Source organism: Bos grunniens, chromosome 16 (genome assembly GCF_055505025.1).
Source record: "Bos grunniens cultivar Pamir isolate PY7600 chromosome 16, Bosgru_T2T1.0, whole genome shotgun sequence".
In the NCBI taxonomy this organism is placed as follows: domain Eukaryota; kingdom Metazoa; phylum Chordata; class Mammalia; order Artiodactyla; family Bovidae; genus Bos; species Bos grunniens.
The window spans coordinates 36621786-36626663 of record NC_141180.1 but is presented as its reverse complement, the minus strand read 5'-3'; positions in this window follow the sequence as shown (position 1 = coordinate 36626663).

The window sequence follows — 4878 nt, the reverse complement described above, 5'->3', positions numbered from 1 at the left end:
ATGGAAACTTCACACCTCGAAATGGAAGCTCGGAGTCATAACCACTAGACGGCCAAGGAAGTCCCTACTGTGCTTCATTTTTACATCCACAATTTGAAGCCTTACATACTATTTTTATTTTACTAACAGTGCCCACAGAGCCCCTGAGGCCCAGGCAGCTGCTCAAAACCACTCTCAGGTGTGGTTCCTTCTCCCTGTGACAGAGGGTGGGACCCACAGGTTGATCCATGCACTCAGGGCACACAGAGGCCCCAGGCCAGGCCCCCTCAGCCTCAGACAGCCCTGCCTTGGCCCGGAGCCTGATCTCTGAGCTTCCTGACCTCAGCTGTGTCCTCACACTCATTTCACTTTGTGCCTCCCCTACCTGCCCCCCACTTCCAGGAACAGCCCTAGCAAACCTTCTCCTGTGTCCCAGAGGCTCCTGGAGTCAGATCCAGAGCCTGGTGAGGAGGTGAGACTTAGTATGTTGGCCTCAGAGCCCACTAGCTGCATGTGGCAGTCCCTCCAGCTCTGTTCTGAAGTCCTCTGAACTCTTGGCTCAGCTGATAGACCATGGCCACCACAGAGGAAACCGTTTACAGCACTTTCTCACCTTCTAGACCTTCTTTCATCACCATATCCATGAACCCTCAAGTCAACAACCTCAGGCTCTCATCCATCAATCCTAGCCCCCCTGGAGCAACCTGTGGTAAACCAGATTACTCCTAAGTCTTCCTCATCAAAAGCACCATTCTAAACCCAAAGGAAATGTATCACAGTCCTTCATCCTAAAAATATTTACTGGGCTTGAACTATGCATTTAATTCATACTGAGACTGAAATAACTGGTAACAGCCTAATCTATGAATTCTCCCCATAGTGTTTTCATTTTCAAATAGAAGCTTGTTGACCATAAAGGATTTTAAATCTCTGATGATATAAACTTCTGACAGGAGCCCTATGGTTCTCCTCAAACGAGAAAGTGAAAATTAAGTCGCTCAGTAGCGTCCGACTCTTTGCGACCCCATGGATTGTAGCCTACCAGGCTCTTCCATCCATGGGATTCTCCAAGCAAGACTACTGGAGTGGGTTGCCATTTCCTTCTCCAGGGGATCTTCCCCACCCAGGGATTGAACCCGGGTCTCCTGCACTGTGCTGCTGCTGCTGCTGCTAAGTCGCTTCAGTCGTGTCCGACTCTGTGCGACCCCATAGACGGCAGCGCACCAGGCTCCCCCGTCCCTGGGATTCTCCAGGCAAGAACACTGGAGTGGGTTGCCATTTCCTTCTCCAATGCATGAAAGTGAAAAGTGAAAGTGAAGTCGCTGTAGGCAGACGCTTTTACCTTCTGAGCCACCAGGGAAGTCCTTAAACGAGAAATTAGTAGAAAGATAACTAACCTAAGAAACCGGAGACCTGGTTCTATATCTTGCTCTCCCATTTGGTACCTGAAGCACCTGGAGCAAGTTGCTTAACCTCCTCATCTCTGGTCTTTCCTCTTAAATGTGTATCGTTGTTGTAGTTTAGTCGCTCAGTCGTGTCCAACTCTTTGCGACTCCATGAACTGAACACGCCAGGCTTCCCTGTCCTTCACTATTTCCCTGAGTTTGCTCAGACTCATGTCCATTGAGTCAGTGATGCCATCCACCCATCTCCTCCTCTGTCACCCCTTTCTCCTCTTGTCCTCAACCTCTCCCAGCATCAGGGTCCCAGCATCATATCGGTGGGCAATCTTGTAGGCAAGAATACTGACCCTGAAAGATGACACGAGCTCACCAGGTGGGGAGGGGGTGACAGAGCGAGCAGTGCCTCTAACGCCCTCCTTGGATCCTCTCATTCTTGGCAAAGGCTAGTTGTCCCACGTGGTGGCATTTTGACCCTGGGCCTAGTGATGGCTCTGTTTGCCCACCATCTACCTCTAAGCAAGATGTACATCAGCAGGCTTTCCTGTGACTCCCCACAGAGGGACCAGTGTTTGAACTTCCACCGTGGAGCCATCGGGGGCCTCTCTCTCTCAGCTTCCACCCCCAGCAGCCTGTTACGCTGTCAGGGGTGGGGTGGGGAGCTCTGGAGCAGGGGCCAATGAGGCATTTACCATGCATCTGGAAGATTCTGGGGTACTGACACCCTAAAACTCACCCCAGGGATCTTCCTTGGTGGAGCTGAGGCCACTGAATTGAAATCCTGAAAATAACCCCCTGCCTCTTCCTGACTTGTTCCCTAGGCCAATTCCAGTGTTCCAAAGGGTCACCAAGAACGTGGTTATAGCACAGGACTTGCAGTTGTGTTCCTTGATGTTGTTCAGTTGCTAAGTCCCGTCCAACTCTCCCAGAGTTTACTCAGATTCATGTCCATTGAGTCTGTGCTGCTATCTACCATCCTCTTCATCCTCTGCCAACCCCTTCTCCTTTTGCCTTTGATTTTTCCCAGCATCAGGGTCTTTTCCAATGAGTTGGCTCTTTGCATCAGGTGGTCAAAGCATTGAGGCTTCAGCATCAGTCCTTCCAATGAATATTCAGGGTTGATTTCCTTTAGGATGGACTGGTTTGATCTCCTTGTTGTCCAAGGGACTCTCAAGAGTCTTCTCCAGCACCACAATTGGAAAGCATCAATTCTTTGGGGCTCATCCTTCTTTGTGATCCAACTCTCACATCCATTGAGTTCCTGCTTCCCCACTAAGATGCTGTGTGTCAGAGCACACTATCTGGTCCCAGTTAATTGATTATCTCAACTGGAGATAATCAAACCAGGTCCTCCAGCTGTTTGCTTCTGAGGCTCCAACAAAATAAGAGATGTATTATGTCTTAGTTGGAGATTGTGTGTTTGTGGAGAGCAAAAATGCAATCATAACTTGCTCAGTCGAGGCCTGTGGCCAGGGGACTTCCAATGGCAGGAAGTACAGCCCAGTCCAGCATTCACCACCTGCCACTCTCAGCCACACTGAACTACCTCTCTGAGACCGGAGATCCTTCTGTGCTTCTCTCCAGCAACTTCTCTCTGGACAGCAGCTGTCCCTGGGAGGGCATGGCATCTGCTCCCCCTGTGTGAGGTTCAGTGTTGCCAGGTGCTGTCCTGGGCCCCTCTGCATGGCTTCGGTTGGACGTCAGCCGGGCCTCATGTCAGCTGGGTTCAAGTTGCCAGCTCAGGCCTGAGAAGGGGCATCTGAGTTGTCAGCCGTCCATTCAGCAGGGGTCGGGGAGGCGGCCCCCAGGTGACAAGAGGGTAGTTGGGAAGGGCTGGGTATCTATCATCCAAGAGTAATGATGCTTTGAAATTCTAAAAGCAGGACATGGAAATAAGAGGGACGAGAGCCCAGTGAGTGCAACTCCACGTCTTTCATTGTGTGAAAAAGGATGAAGTCCAGGGACTTGCACTGTAATGTTCGTCCCTGATATGCCTGTAACTTACAGAAGAATCCTTAGAGGTCTTTGGGCCCCAGGTTACCAACAGAAAAGATGGGAGGTGTGGAGGGGCTTGCCAAGGTCCCCTGGGCACAGGCCCCGCCAATCTCACAGTGGCCACTGGAGGGCAGCAGCTTCCCTTCAAACACAGCCAGTCCACGCACCTCTCTAATCTGTCCTTCACAAAAACCTTTGCTTTAGTTAGTCCTTCACAAAATGGCACCAGAGCAGAAGGCCTTTGGGGAAATTTCCGGCACTCTTGAAGAGAAACGTCCACTGAGAGCACCATGGAACAACTAAGGGGCTGTTTCTAAGGGATATTTTGTTTTTCAAAACTTCTCTCGAGAACCACGAACTCATGGAAACCAGTTTTGGAATTCTGAAATTGCAGAGCCTGCAAAGGGGGTCCTCCCAGCTTCCGCTCCTGGGGGACCCAGGCTTGCCCCTGAAGGGGGTGGTTGGCCAGGTGGCTTTCTTCTCACTGACAGCAGGAGGTTGTTTTTGTGGCTTTTTAAAGAACCACACTTTCTGCTGTCACTAGGATGCAATGTGCCCTCTGTCCTCCCAGCTCCCTCCCAGGACAAAACTTTTGGATCACAAAATAGACAGCAACTTAGTTTAAAAAGGCTTCCCAGGTGGTGTAGTGGTAAAGGCTCCATGCCAATGCAGATAGTTTTTAAAATGTTCGCAATGACAATCTAGAGAAATAACATTAGCCCAAATTAATATCACCTGAAACCATTTTACTTTTTTCCTTGGGTGTTTTTGGCTTTTGTTGTTGTTGGGTTTATTTTTTTAGTTTCAAGAACACTGGAGTGGGTTGCCATGCCCTTCTCCAGGGGATCTTCCCAACCGGGGATTGAACCCGGTTCTCCTGTGTAGCAGGTGAATTCTTCCCTGGTCTGATACACCAGGGAAGTCAGGTTTTTTAAGCTTAACTCAGCCAAATCCTGGAGAAGGAAATGGCAAACCACTCCAGTACTCTTGCCTAGAAAATCCCATGGACAGAGGAGCCTGGTAGGCTACAGTCCATGGGGTCGCAAAGAGTCAGACACGACTGAGCGACTTCACTTCACTCACTTTGCACTTTACCACTGGAGAAGGAAATGGCAACCCACTCTAGTATTCTTGCCTGGAGAATCCCATGGACAGAGGAGCCTGGCGGGCAGTGGTCCATAGGGTCGCAGGGAGTCGGACACGACTGAAGTGACTGAGCACAGCCAAATTCCTACTCTGCATTGTTGTAATAGTGAAAAGTTGGAAGCATAAATTAACAATAATAATACAAACAAACAATAGTACTTACAGTTTCCATAAAAGTTATAAAAATATCAGTTGTTGATTGGAAACTTTCATTTTTAACCTTTCAATAACGTCAGTGGGAACTTTTGAAAAAAGCTGGAAATCCCTCCCACCTTCATTTCTACCCCATCACCTGGGTCCCTCCGGATAGAGCAAAAAAACGATATTTGAAATGGCACAAAGGAATAGAAAAGAGAAG